This window comes from Vicugna pacos, chromosome 9 (genome assembly GCF_048564905.1).
Source record: "Vicugna pacos chromosome 9, VicPac4, whole genome shotgun sequence".
Taxonomy (NCBI): Eukaryota; Metazoa; Chordata; class Mammalia; order Artiodactyla; family Camelidae; genus Vicugna; species Vicugna pacos.
In genome coordinates this window covers 68,832,983-68,848,638 of record NC_132995.1, presented here as the reverse complement: position 1 = coordinate 68,848,638, position 15,656 = coordinate 68,832,983, and the positions used below count along the sequence as shown (strand labels likewise).

General features: G+C 40.1%; 1 long non-coding RNA gene across 4 annotated transcripts in view; it reads left to right on the top strand.

Annotated features, from left to right (window-relative positions):
- The first annotated feature begins 8 nt into the window (after positions 1–8).
- LOC140698284 (uncharacterized) overlaps positions 9–15,656 on the top strand; it is a 249,092-nt gene continuing 233,444 nt past the window's right edge. For all 4 annotated transcript variants that reach the window (XR_012075962.1, XR_012075961.1, XR_012075959.1 and 1 more), the window contains exon 1: positions 9–183. This is a non-coding gene — a long non-coding RNA (uncharacterized lncRNA). The remainder of the gene's footprint in view (positions 184–15,656) is intronic.

Genomic DNA, 15,656 nt, shown 5'->3' with positions numbered 1-15,656 from the left:
CTGGAGGCGTCCTGCGTGTGGCGCTTCTGCCCGCGGTCGCCCAGCCGAACTGAGGTGTCCTCGCAACCATTTCTGCACTAAGAGCTCTGGTCTGAAGCGTCGGATGCAAGGCCTCTGCATGTGGCCCTCTATGGGCAAGGGAAACTAGACTAAGCACAAAGGAAAAGAAAAAAAAGAAAAAAGGTTAGACTTTATTTTATTACCCAGATTCTATTTTCGTTTCCCGGGAGTTGTTAGTGGGCGTTGCCGCTGGCAGTGGCGTTCTCCGACACGCGTGATGTTCAGTACTCTGGCCTTGGTGAGTGTCACACAGGGATCTGCTCTACTGTCATTTGTTAAACTGTGTCGTTTGCTAGCATCTGTTAGACTGCACAGTTTGTTGTAATTTGGTAAGCTGTCCAGCAATACTTTGTACACTTTTCTGCATGTCACATTTCATAATTTAAAAATGTGTAAGCATAGGCGGGGTGTAGAGGGAATACAGAGAAGGGAGGAGTCAGTTCTTCGGGAGGGAGAGAGGGAGTGGCAAGGCTTCTCAGGAGGTTTCCCCTGAGCTGAGATCTGGAAGTGGCTCAAGGAGCTGGAGGCTCACCTCAGCATTTCAGCCCAGTCTCGATGCTTACTCGTTTGTTAGCGTGTCCAGAATGGGAGGACTGTTTCTACTTGGCTGTTCCCGGGGGTGCGGGTGGGAGTGGAAACATGCTGGTGAGAAATACATGAGCGAAAAAAAAAATCAATTTAAGGTCCACAGGTAGTAGAGTATAGTTAAGTGTCGTCCTGGGCAATAGTATGGTTTAGTTACACGACCTCACTGGGTTCATTTATTCAGTAATTGATCCATTCATTCAGCAAATACTTTCTGAGCATCCACTATGTGCTATGCGCTATTCAGGGTTCTGTGGACACAACGGTGCATGAGACTAAGGTGTTGTCATTGACTACCATTAGCATGGGGTGTTCTAGGCATCTGCTTACTTTCCAGATCAGGTTGAGTGGTTTGTGATCCTAGAGTCAATGTCAAAGAGATGTTTGCTTCTTGAGCTCATCCAAAATAGCCCAAATCAAATGTGTCCTTTGATGTAGAGTCTATTGGATTGTATGGGTTTTCCTCAGCCCTATACATGCCATCTGGAGCCCTCCCTTGTCCCAGATTTGCACCCACAGGGCTCAGCTGAGCTTGGCCAATTCTTTGAGTTTGGAGAAATAAGACAGTGTTTACCTATGTAAGTACTTAGGTGTTTCCACCACTTCTCATTCCTTCAGATTTTAACTTTACCTTCAGCAGAGCTCACTGAGACCACAATGGAGGGAAAAAATGTGTTTGTAATGGTTTTCTTTATAGCAGACAACTTCAAAACATAGTAAAAGGTAAAATGAAGTTATTCCTAAGACTCTCTCTGAAATAACCACTTGGGGTAGTAGACTTGGGGCTGCTTTTTATTCCAGAAGTTGAAAAGTGTTTGAAGTGTTTGTTTCTCAAGAAATTTTACTCTCCAGTAATATAAAATTTGTCGCATGGTGAATTTTACTGAATAGACCTGAGGGAAGGTCCTAAGATGGAGTTCTTGAGCAGAAATTACTTTGCATGTTTAGTTTACAATGTATACATATAATGCTTGATGTTTCTTTATTTCATATTTCAACGATATGCATTAATTTTTGTTCTCAGTTTTGGTAACTGGCTTTTTCTGATCAAAAGACTTATCATGCTGACCTTTCCAGCATTTGATTGACAAGAAAACTGATTCCTTCAGAGTCTCATGGGATATTTGTTTCCTAAAGCTTACAAATACTTTTATTTGACAAGATGATATAAATGAGCTATAAATGGTAATTTCTGAATAATTTGTCCTGCTATGGCTGTTTTCTCTTAGCATTCTTTTTTTAAAAAGATCTTTTTCCAAAACTACTTCTGACAGACTATGAACATACTGGCTAATTCAACAAACATTTACTGAGTGCCTACTATGGTCCAGACACTATGCTAGTTTTGCAGGAAAAAACCCAAATAGGTAAAATGTGATACCTGTCCCCAGGACTTCCCAATTAGTTGAGGACTGAGAGACATACATTGTCAACAATGATGGAGTGTGGTAAATGCGATGATTGAGGTTAGAATAAAAGGCTAGGTAAGAAAATAGGAAAAATATTTAGCTGATGTAAGAAGCAAAAAAGGACATTTTTAGGTGGAAGTGGCCTGACCTGAGATCTGAAGAAGGTGTAGGGCTGGGTCACTAAGGTAAAGTTGACAAGATGGAAGTGACCAGAGGGAGCGAAAGTCTTAGGGTACAGGGCGTGAGACAAGGTGGTGAAGTTCAGACTCGGGGTGGTTTAGTGTGGCTGAAGAGTTGGCTGTAAACTAAGAAGTGGACAGAGAGCAAGCCTGAAGAGGTGGGCGGAATCCAGGTAATCCGGGTAATTAAGGGCTTCGTTTATCACTGTGGGGAACACCAGCCTTATCCTGAAGGTACTGGGATGAACTGAAGAATTTTAAGTAGAGAAGTGAGAAAATATTTCTATTTTAGACTGACCTCGCTGGTAGTAATTTGAAGAACAGATAGTATGGTGAGATCCTGGTGTCTGGGGATGAGGCCATTTGACCAGAGACAAAGGTAGAGCGTTAAATTGAAGAAAATCAATAACTCAGAACTAAAGAGTCAGTTTGATTCCAAATATCTGTGTAATTAAGATTTTTCTCCAACAAATTTCCAGATTATTGCTAACTCAGTTTTCCTGGCGTATTACAGACCTATATAAAGATAGTAGATAATTTAGGAGAGTTTATGTGAATGAAACATTTATTGCTTCTTTGAATAGGATATGAGATTTCAAGGCAAAAATCTGTAATGCCTTATCAATGATGTGAGATATAATAAGAAAAACATAATGTCAAGAAAGACCTGACTTAAATTACTATCAATAAACGAAGGTGAGGTCCTATGACAGCCTGAACATTGTTTCAGCAGCCGCCAATATTTGGTAGCTAGTTTGTTCAGTATTGTCCGAGAGATGGGTTAATGGGAATTTGTAGATTTGGAAGGCGTCTAGTCAGTCTTCCAGCAGAACAACATCATCATTTGATAATGATGGTTCACTAGTTCAGTTAGGACTGATATGGAGAATGTGAGAAGTTAGGTGAATCTTCAGAACAATCTATCCATTAAAAAAGGGGACTTGAAAAAGATTCAGGGAGAAGAATTCGTGTATGTTTCCGGCTTTCGATATACTGGTGTCCTGAAAGAGGACAATTGGAAAGGAGGATGCAGAACAGACCTCCAGTGACAAGTTCTGATCTTTCTCCTGCTTGAGACCCATTAACGTGAAATTTCATGGTGGTAGCTCAGGGTGAGAGACCTAAAAACACACATGTTCTAAATGGGTGTCCCAAAATATATTTCCCATCACAAACACAAAAATACCTGCAGTATTTGTGAAGGCCTAGGTACCACGAATCCATGTACAAGCCCTGTACTGTCCAGTTCATCTAGATAAATCTGGAAGGAACCAAATGTGGGATTCCTATTTTCAACAAACACTTGACCTTGCTATCAAATAAAATTATAGGCTAGAATTCTATACAAAGTCTCATGGTAATTAAGCTATTCTAACTGGATACTTTATCTTTTTAAATTGTTACTCATGTTTTCAGTTTATTAGTGAACATTATCTAATAAAGAACTCCATTGTTTAGGAAAGTTTGAGTAAAAGGAAATTGTTTGGGGAAGTGAGTAAGCAGTGAATAGACTTTGAAATAAAATATCTCATAGCAGCCAGGCATCTATGTTCCTTCCCAGAATAAGTAATAAGTGGAGGGCACCTCTAATGATTGGGAGGAGAGAGGCTGATCTTGGTGTTTTCCAGTTCCCTATAAAACACTGCTTTGAAAAAATTAATGAATATACAGTTATAGGTTTAAATAATAAAATCATTTTATTTCCACTGCTGTTCATGAGATGATGAGTAAATGGGCTGATACGTCTGGCTTTTAGGGAGACTACCCTGACGTCAATTTTGCCACATTCTGCTTGATTGAACTTTCTGGAAGGGTGATAAATCCAATCTTTGACTGTAATAATTTGCTTCCTGAGTTTACGTATATGAAAAAACACTTATCTCCTGCAAGAATGGTCTCTACTTCCATCCAAGGGGTCAGATGGCCTTACATAAACAAAAATCTGGATATATGTTTTGAAAAGTAAGGGTGTACCTAATATTATAAATAGGAGCTGCTATATATTAGTTACATATTGCTATGTAACAAGTCACTCCTAATCTTACTGGCTTACAACAAGCATTTATTATCTCACAGTGTCTGTGGGTTAGGGATCCGGTGGGGCTTAGCCGAGTGCCGCTGGCTCTGGGTCTCTTGCAAGGCGGAAAGCAAGGTGGCCGGGTGGCGGTTATCTCAAAGCTCACCCAGAGGTGGGTCTTCCGAGCTCACTCAAGCATTTGTTGGCTCGATCGGTTCTGAGTCGGTGGTTGGACTGAAGGCCTGGGTTTCCTCCCTATGAGACTCTCCCTAGGACAGCTCACAACGGCCACTGGCTTTCTTCAGAGTGAGCAAGAGAGGGAGGCAGCCCAGGAAGGAAGGCACGGTCACTCGGTCACCTGGTCCAGAAGCGCTGTCCCATCCCTGGTGCGGCGTCCTAGTTGTTAGAAACCAGTCACTGGGTGCCGCCCACCCTTGAGGCGGGGAGACGTCCCAGGCCATGAGTACCAGGAGGCGGGGATCACTGGGGCCATCTCTGAGGCTGCCTGCCACCAACTGGGAAACATGCAAATGGGAGTGCTTCTTTAAGATCCCTCCTGGTCAGTTCCTGCTACCAAGATTCTTGATGTTCTTTCTTCATTGGGATCGCTGTCCTGAGTTTCCTGATTCCTTCACTTTTCAGGGTTATTTTTTTCTGGAACTGTTTTTGCATATTCGCTCCATAAAGCCATCAGCAGTGGCCTAGAATTAGACCGGGGGTGTGATGTCAGACACTGGTGTACTAGCTGTAGCCTGTGTTCTCTTGACCTAACAATTTTTTTTTATTAATGTTGATACTGGGGATTGAACCCAGGACCTCGTGCATGCTAAACACGCGCTCAGCCTCTGAGCTATGACCCTCCCCCCTTGACCTAGCCATCTAGAGGATTAGAAAATTTTAGAACCACCTTAGACCAATGACACATTTATTATCAATTTTAAATGTAGAAGATGTGGAATGTGGTTAAGACCCCAGGCCAACAAATTTGGAAGATTTAACCTCTGGCTTTGTTTGACCTCTAGGCAAAACTCATTGTCCGTCAGCCACACATCCCCATTGTTCTTGAAACATGCTTTATGGAAGGATGGCACCCAAAGAGGAAAAATGCCTTGACCTTGCTACCTCCAGGCTGTTACATCTTTCTGATAAATATCAGGCCACAGTCACTTGTGAACATTTCTCTCATTAGGTTTGGGTAATTAATTGCCGAGTCTTGCTGCTTTCTTTGGAGAAAGGGGCAGTGCATAAAATATGTTTTGTAAATAAAAACATGTCTGCTTCGTCTGCTTTGAGAATAAATGCTCAATTTCAGGACTGCAGCTTGGCAATGTGTTTTAGATTTGTCTACTCTGTTCTGCATAGAGCAAGGTCAACAGTTTAATTAGTTCAGCATTGATCAAGCACCAAGTGCTGCCAGACGTCGTGCCAGGGCGCAGGAGGGCGAGGATGAGTTACACGCATCCCTGCCCCTGCAGAGTTCTCAGTCGGTTGGGAGGAACTATCAGGTAAACCAATAATAATAATGTAATGTGATGAAATAGAGCTGCACATGGAGTGCAAAGCAGGCACTGAGAACGGCATGTCTGTCAGGGGATTTGTATTCCACAGCATCCCTCGAATACAAACCTCAGAAAGTGTGATGTGTTCAGGAAGAGCAGCAGGCATGCTTGCAGGCTGTGCAGTGTCTTTTCAGCTGTTCTATCTCCAGAGGGAAAAGAGAATTATGTCTTCACTGAATTAAAAAAAATTATGATTACTGAAGTATTATCTTTAAAAAGTGGGATATAGTTTAATTTTACCAGTGTAACTCTCTTTGAAACCTGTTTTTAAATGTCAAGTGTTATATTGACTTTATTAATAAACTATTTAGCCAGGAAGTCCTTTCACCAGGAAACACTTTGTTTATATCTCTGGAGGTGGTCCTGAAAGAGGAGAAGGTATGTATTAGGAATACTTTGTGCTTAGCAGCATGTACAGTGCGGTCACTTCTTCATCATTTAATACATTCATTTATGCCTATAAAATTGTTTTGACTTTAATGAAAAATACCAGCAATACTAGTGTGTTGGTTTTCTAAGGCTGCCATACGAAGTATCACAAACTTCATGGCTTAAAACAAGGTGTCAGCAGAGCCATGCCTCCTCGGAGAGGTCTAGGGGAGAACCCTTGCTTGTTTCTTCCGGCTTCTGGTGGCCCTGGATGTTTCTTGGTTTATAGTGGCATCACTGTAATCTCTGCCTCCGTCTTTTAATGGCCTTTCTCCCCGTGTCTCTCTGCACGCTCTCCTCTTGCTATAAAGACACTAGTCAATGGATGGAGAGCCCACTTTACATGCAGGAATGTTTCATCTTGAGATCATTGACTATTACGTCTGCAAAGATCTTATTTCAAAATAAGTCACCATTCTAGAAACATGAATTTTGGGGGACAGTATTCAACTCACTACAGTTAGAGTTACAGAAATAGCAAAAGATAATGTTTGTAGATCACGAATAAAAGCTTTATCCTTCACATTTAAGCAAAAGGTAATTCTTTATATTATTTTATACCTAAAGAGAAAAAAAAGTGGGGAAAACGTAGGCTTTAAGGGCAGTTAGGTAAGATCTGATGTAGACAAGGAGATTTAACATGTAAAAAACACGAAATACTTAGGACCAAAATGTAAAGCAAGAAGTGCTGTGACAGCCTAACATCCCCAAAGCTGTTCATCCAGAAACGGTTACAGATGTTTAGACTGGGGGGCAGAAACTTGGTTCAAAATAGGTAAGTTAGTTTACTGGGGGGTGGGAGGGCAAGAACCACTGAAAAGCCCTAAACCAGTGAAACTCTTCAGTGTTGACTTGGCATTTTGAGAGGCTAACCCTTTATTTTCCCCAAGATAAGTCTGATAGCCTATCAGCTCAGTCTTATTCGTACCTATGTTTAATTAAATTGAATCAAACCAGTAATTATTTATTGAAAAACTGCTTGCAAGGGAAGATGCTACATTGTGCATAAAGAAATACAAAACCCAGTCCTTTCTTGCAAGACATGTGAGAAGATAAGTAACAGTGTAAGCAGTAAACAGCTATGTTAAGGCCTTGCAGCAATTTAGAGGGTGAAAGCTTCTGTAGGTCTTTTGAGCAGGAAGGGTTTAACGCAGGGACCTACAGGCTTATACAAATGTTGAAAGGGCGGGGAGTGCTGGCTTTCAGGAGGCCTGGAAGTGCAGGGTCGCAGGGAAGCTACAGCTGATGAGCTTGGCTCTCTGCAACATGAGGGTGGCAGGGAGAGTTCTCAGGAGGTCGTTTTTATTCTTGTGGAGTGCTCGGTGAGCTGGGGAACGTGATCAGGGAAACTAACAAGCAAATACAATGTGGTAAGTGGTATTATGGTAGAGTCGCGTAGAGTGCAAAAAGGGCACAGAGAAGGGACTGTCCCAGGCCAAACCTCAATTTGCCACCTGAGAGCGCCCCTCACCCACCTGCAGGTGATTTGCTCATTCTGCCTTCCGGTTCAGCCCCTTATTGGTGGGATCCAATGAACCCAGCTGAAAAGAACCTAGAAGTGTAGTTTCCTGGATTTATCCTCTTCTGTGCCGGAGAGGGCTTGGAGGGCAGTGATGCTTCTGAGACTCAACAGACACACCTGCTGCAATGGCCAAGAAAAGCAGCCCAAAGAGGGAGATGATGCGGGTCTTGAAGAAAAATGAGAGTCAGATAAAAAGGAAGAATGAAAGCATGTATCTCAGGTGGAACTAGAGCTTAGGAGTTGCCAAAATGTGTTCAGGGTGCAGTGATTGTAGCAAGCTGACTGTAGGTAGCCTTGTGGAAAGTCAGTGTCAGATAAAGTTATAAAAATAGGCTGGGTCAGATTATGGAAAGTTCAATGCTGGGTTGAAGGGATGGGAATTGATTTTAGGTCAGTAGAGCCAAACTCGTGAGCCTGAGGCCTCTGAGTACCCTGGCGTTACTACTGTAAGGGGCTCTCTCATCTATATGTGTAACAACATAGCCTGGACGCGGAACAGACATATATGTCTGTCATGTGTACATGGGCTCCTGTTTGCACTTGGCTATAGGTGATGTGACTTAGTAAAATACAGATTAATTGCATATGTTTAAATTTATTACAACATTTTATCATCTATTTTTTCAATTAAGGTGTTCTAATAGTTAAGACTCCTATCATGTGGTGATCTGTACAAAACTGTTAATGCTGTCAGGGGGTTTTCATACCTAACAAGTTGAGCATCACTATTCTAGGCAATACAAGTTCTTTTAAGGCTTTTAAGCAGATGAAGTAAAATGATGGTTTAGGGAAGTCAATCTGACAGTGAGCTACAGATTGAAAAGTGGAGAGTAAAGGCAGCTAAACCAGTAAGAAATCATTTGTGGAAATTGAGTTGAGAAAACCAGTGAGCTGGGAATAAGCAATTGCTAAGGCACTCTGAGACGTGAGACAGCGGGTACAAAGAAAGAATAGTGCATCAGCGACGAACTGATTGCCTCTCAGCCCCCAGTCCACACTTCAGTGCCTGCTGTGTCATAGTGGAACCGGGCTGTTTGCCGGCTGAGAAGGCATTAAGTTTTGTTGATGAAGGGTGCCGTGGGGACACTGGAGGAAGGCCTACGTTTTACTGGACCCTGTGTGCACCTCTCTCCGGGCTTCCGTCGCACACCTGGCTTTTCCAAGGTCTGGCTTTCGTCATCTGTGCTTCTCCAGCACCCGGCTCCTGCAGCATCAGTGCGGCTTCTCCCCTGCAGGTGGCTCTGCAGCAGGGTGGCTTCCCTTAGGACGCCAGAGGGCAACTTGCCAGCGAGTTGTGCTGGCGCAGCACCTCAGCGACTTCTCTATGTGCAATGAGCCACAGCTGCACCCTCTCCAGTGAGGGGCTAGGTGGGCTCTTGCAGAGGAGTCTTCTGTGCGGAAGTAGCTCAGCCCTAAAGGTAGTGGCTGCTCCTTTATCTGCGCTTCCTGTATTCCTTAATGTTTTCTTTGCTTCTCACTAGCCAATCCCTTGTTGAAGCTAATTAACATTTATATTAAGCATTCCCCATAAATTCCTGTATACTCTTTGTCTCCTAATAGAACCCTGTCTGATATAAATAGTATCTAATTTTGTTGGACATTCATAATTAAGCAACATCTTTCATATTTCTCTTTATTTGAAGATACAAAAGGCTATATGTTGTAGTCCAGCAGGGTCATGTTATTATCCGTATTTTTCTTGCTGCTGGGAAACAGTAAAAGCAACCTCATATAAGCATTTTTAAGACTGCAAACATAATGAGTTTCTTGAAGAAGTTCTTTATAAGTAGACAGTAATAAATTAATATTGTTTTCAAAATCTTCTCTATGATTGAAAACATAGTGATAACATTTTTATTTATTAATTCTTCTACTCCTTCATTCATGTCTTCTCTGTTACAAAGTGACACTTTTTACGTTATTGCTGAAATCCAGCTGGGATTATGACACCCAGGGCTTCATCACTAAAACATACGTTTATCGCCCCCTACTTTGGGAATTTTAGCAGCAAAATATCAGGTACTGTATTTTCATATTATTTAGAGCTTAAGGCCTCGAAAAGCCAAGAGGCTTTTGAGTTTAATTACATTTGTTCACAAATGTGTGCTCAAATACATAATTTTACTTGAAAATGATTGCGTAGCTGGGGTTTGAATAAATTGACAAATACTGCATATCAGTATGTATTAAAAACATCAGTAAGTGAAAGTGTGTGTGTGTGTGCGCGCGTGCTGGGTGGGAGACTCAGAATGTGGTTTTTAAAATTTTTTTAATTTTTTGATACTTTAATGACTGAAAATAGCCCAGATTACCAATTAGCAAATTTAGCAACATTATGCTTTTATTAAGAAATAAAATGATATTAATGTTTTTGTGAGAGCGAAGGCATTTATATATTATCAAATTTATAGATAACTGGTGTTTACTCTACTCTAAGACACCTTTCTATGCCAGGCCTGATGAAATTGAAAAGTGTTCTTTTCCCTGCTGCCTTTTAAAGGTCTATATACAAGTTCAGAACTCTGGAAAGCCTAAGAATGCTTGAGTGGAATTCCCAAGGTTGACAGTCAACATAGAACTCAAGGACACTAAACCTTGCTTTGTTAGATCTGTTAAGAGAATGTTAGTGGTTACCTATCGTGTTTGCTAGATGGCGCTCGAGTTCCTATCTCTTACCCAGACACATCCTCTGTCTAAATGTATTTGGAGAGCAGTGCCTTTTTTAGAGTCATTATTATTGGGTTTAAAATCTTACTATCTTAAAAATGTTATTTATTAAGTATCTACAGAGTGTTACTTTGTGTTACATCATTTCAGATGTCATTTTCCTCTAGCCCAAACATGGAAAGATCTGACAACACAATATAAAAATATTTCTTTTTGAATGTTCATGTTTAGAGAGTAGAAGACTAAACATGTCCAGAAGGAGCGTTTCCAGAAAAAAATCTTAGTGAAAACTGAGCTTTCGATATGTGTCTATACTTGAAAATTGAGTAGGCGACTTGAATAATTACATGCTTATTTTAAGCTTTAAAACCCCCTTTACCACAATTATTTAAATATTTTAGTTGAAGGGTCTCTGTGACCTGTATATGCACATAAACGTTGTCTGTGGACTAGGAGAGGGATTTGAAATGAAGGAGAAAATTACCTATAAGATACAGTTTTTACTTAACAGTCATAAATAAGAAAATGTCACATTTTCAAAGAGGTAATAGCTTGCATTTGTTATTTTCTTCATTGTTTCAGTTAAAATCTGTATTACAAATGATGCATATATGTATGTATAAATAAAAGTCCTCTTGGCCATATGATCTACTTCCTCTCATCTAGTTTGATGTTGTAGAGGTTTCTGCTGTTAACAGTTTGATTTCTGTTTTTCAGTAAATTTTCCTAAACATAAAACAAAATCAGTGTTTTCATATATATATATATATATGAATAAAATCTCCCTCTATCTTTATATGTTATCTTCTGTAGTATAATTGTCTATAATACAATTATAATCTTTGTGTAGCCAGCTGTCCCCTGAAATAATTACATGGGAAAAAACAGTCTAAAGTCCAAGAAAATAATTATAAGTAATGTGAATCTTACTTGTCTTGCATAAAAATATCCACAGGGAGAACATTCTCAACACATCACAGAATTTCTTCAAAAACTTCTTTCCCTAAGTCCTTATTGATTCACTCCTTTCTCATTCCAAGCTTTCTGAATCCTCCACCCAATTCAGTCCAGACCAACCCTCTTGTCTTCTCTTTTCACCTCTCTCTGGTGTAGATCTCTATTACATCAATCGATTTTTCTCTTCCTTCAGCAACTAGATTCTGCAAAATAAAGTAGGGTCTTGAAGCTGACTGAGCAAATAAGTCAGATTCATCTCTCTTCTTTGTGATGAAGATGGAGGAGGAAGAAGATGGTAAAAATTTTAGCATCTTTTCTTTTCATCCCTCTCAGCACACATGCACGTGGTGCACACTCACACACACTGACATTTGCAGATTCTCTTTCCCTTTTTTAGTTACACAAATGGACAGTCATACAATGTATATTATTCTGTATCTTGCTTTTTCTGCTCAACAGTTTATTATGGACATTTTTATTTTTTCATGTTCATACACAAACATCTACTTTAAAACACACACACACACACACACACACACACTTCATGGAATTCCATGCATTGATGAATATGGATGTACCTTGTGTATAACTACTTCCCTACTGATATTTGGGTAATTTCTAATTCTATGCTATTATTCTAAGAATACTGTGGTAGATACGTTTGTGTATTTCTGAACACACTTATATTTGGAATAACTGATGTGAAAATTTAAAATTTAATTGACAATACCGTATTGCTTTTCTAAAAGGTCCTACTGATTTATGAGCCCATTTATGAGCATGCATTTTTTCCCTGTTATCTTGAGAATACTGCTCAGTATCAGTCTTTAACATTTTTCCAATCTGAATATTAAAATTATCTTATTAAATATTTTCAAATGTTATCAAATTAATGAATGTATATTGTTTATGAAGTAGAAGCATAAATTTAGATTTAAAAAAATCAGCAACTTTCTTAACGTTCTTGTTCTGGAATTCCTGTTAGTTTAAATGTTGAATGTCCTGGATTGATTCTTGTACAGGCCAGATTTTACTGTGACATATTTCTGTTGTGAAGTTTCAGTACTTAATCCAACAACCGTTTGTCTCATATTCATGTTTGAAGTAAGTTGAGCGAGCTTTCTTCTGCTTCACATGGTCACACGGGTACCCAGCTGATGGAGGCTCTACCATCTGCTACAAAGCTCAATGTCAAACAGGGAAGAGAGTGGAGAATTTTCTCTGTCTCAGCCTGGAGGTAACACATGTCATTTCTGCTCACGTTTAATTGACCATAACTAGTCACATGACCCCGCATGGTCCCAAGGATGCTGGGACGTGTAGTGGAATATTTGGTGAATATAACTGTCTTCACCACAAACCCAGATTTTCAGCTCTAATATTTTATTTCTTAACATATAGTCATGATTTAATCTTTCAATCTTAAAAAAATCAATTCTTTTAAATTTTGCTGTCACATTTTTAATTTCTAAGACTTTTTCTTTCTTTCATGGTCTTTTAAAAATGTGTTTTTCCTTCTGGTTTCATGAATGTAGTACATATTCTTATTTCACAGAAGTTATTAAGTTTTAACTTGTTTTCTTTTTGCCACCTACCAAGCATTGTCATTGTTACTTTTTTTTTAACTTTTTTTATTGAGTTATAGTCATTTTACAATGTTTGTGTCAAATTCCAGTGTGGAGCACAATTTTTCAGTTATACAGGAACATATGTACATTCATTGTCACATTCTCTTTCACTGTGAGCCACCACAAGATCCTGTATATATTTCCCGGTGCTACACAGTACAATCTTGTTTACCTATTACAGACTGGGATTTCATTGTTTTTTTGAATATCCCCTTTCTGTTTGTTTTTCTTGGTCTTTGTCTTTCCTATTGGAAGCTTTCCTAAAGTGTCTGATGATTCTTGACTCTTTTTGTTTTTATTTAAGACACTAGAAAAATGATTGAAATCTTTTTGTGCAGCTGGGTGGAAGGGTGGAGGAGAGGCCTGTTGAATGATGTGCAGATGGGAATCCCTGAGCAGTAAATACCCACATTTGCATGTTTTTGCTCTTGGGCCGCACAGTTCCTCCAGAAGTGACTCCTCTAATCTCTGAGTATTTGGAGGGGAATAAGCCTGCTAACAGGGCTCTGGAAGTCAACTGAGGGACAGGAGTATGCGAGCTTACCATCCAGTACATGCAGATTCACTCAGCCGCCTGTTTCCAGCCTGGGGTTGTGGCTCACTTGCCACCAGCATTCATGCTTCCACGCCCCTTGTATCTGGAGCCCTTACTGGAAGCAGCCTCCCAGCCAGAGCCTACATACTCCAGCCCCTGCTGTATCTCAGTGCCACTAAGTGCCTAGTCCATGCATCTTTGCATGGGAAATGCTTTATACTCTCTTTTTTCAGTTGGTTGTAATGGAGATAAACTTCAGTCAAAGCTTCAGATTTACATTATGAAGATGGTAGGTTTTCAGTTTGGATGCCTGGCTGACTCTGTGGATGTATTTTTTTTTTAGTTTCCTATTGCTACGGTAACAAATTATCACAAACCTACTGGCTTAAGACAAACAGATTTATTATCTTACACTTCTGAAGGTCAGCAGGGCTGTGTTCCTTTCGGAGGCTCTGGGAGGGGAATCTGTTTCCTTGCTTTTTCCAGCTTCTACAGGTGACTTGGGTTCCTTGGCTCGTAGCTTCTTGCTGTCATCGTTCTGACCTCTGTTTCTATTGTCACATCTCCTTCTCTCACCCCGACCCTTCTGCCTCCCTCTTGTAAAGACCCTTGTGATTGCATTGGGCCCACCTGGATATCCATGATAATCTCTCCATTTCAAGATCCTGAAAGTGGTATCATCTACAAAGTTCCTTTCACCTTGTAAGGTAACAAACTCATAGGTTTGTGGACGTGTTGGGGAGGCCGTTATTCTGCCTACCACAGAGCAGGACTGTCTCCTCCACTGCTTATGTGCTGACTGCTAGTGTGTGAGCAGGAAAAACCCCAACATCTATCATGTCAAAGCAGGGAAATTTGCTATCGCTTTTAGTATTATGTTAACTAGTATGGAATTGAAGTGGGGTTATGCCATAACAAAAACTTAAAACAGTGGCATTGAGTTGGAGGTTGAATAGTGAATGGTGAGAAAACATACATGAGAGGCTATAGAAATGAGCATGAGATTTTATAAAACTCTTGCTTGTGATATCATGGAAGGCAGACAGATCAAGTTCTTACTGATTCCACATTACATTATGAAAATGTCTGAGAAGAGCAAGAATATTAGTATTCATTGATTGTTCATTGATGCAAGGTATAAAAAAGCAAAGAACTGCATCAGAAACTACTAGCTATGTCACTTTCTGGTCTCTGACTTTCAGAAAATGTGTGAGATTATAAATGTTTGTTGTTTTAAGCTATTAAATTTGAAGGTAATTTATTATGGGGCAATAGATAACAACAGGCTTATCTAAATCTTCAGCCTAGATTGGCAAAAATATTTCAGGTTTAATAAATTTCCCATCACACTTAAAGTATGTTATTTTCCCGCAAATATCAAAAAAATTCAAAAAATGAAGTCTTATTTTAGATTCTCACCTACCTTCAATTTCTTTTAATGTGTTACATAATACTGAGGCCTAATTTGGATACACTTAGGACTCTACATGATAAGCAGTAAGATGATGGCTAACTTACTGAGAGCTTATTAGGTGCCCAATTCTTTATTAAGCATTCTATATGATATCTCATTTATTTCTTTCAACAATATAATGAGGCAGGTATCATTATTCACTCCCTTCTTACACTTGAGAAAACTGAGGCTCAGAGAAGGAAAAATGGAATTCCCCCTTTGTTGGTGTGGTTGAAACCTGTGACTTGCTCCTGACGAACAGAATATGGCAAAAGTGATGGAGGTGATACTGTCTATGATTATATTTCATTATGTATGAGTCCCTCTTAGCAGAGTCTGCTGGCCTTGGAGAAACAACTGCCCTGTTGTAAACTGCCTATGAAGAGTCACATGGCAGGGAACTGTGAGTGGCCTCCAGAACCAGAGGGGGGCCTCCAGTTAGTAGCCAGTAAGAAATGGCTTCTCAGCCCTACAAGCATAAGAAAATGAGTTTTTCCAGCAACTTGAAAGAGCTTGGAAGTAAATTCTTCCTCAGTCAAGCCTCCAGATGAGAATGCAGCCCAGCTGGTACCTTGATTGCAGCCTCGTAAGACCCTGATTAAAGGACCCAGCTAAGCCATACTGGACTCCTGACACATGAAAACTGTGAGATAAAC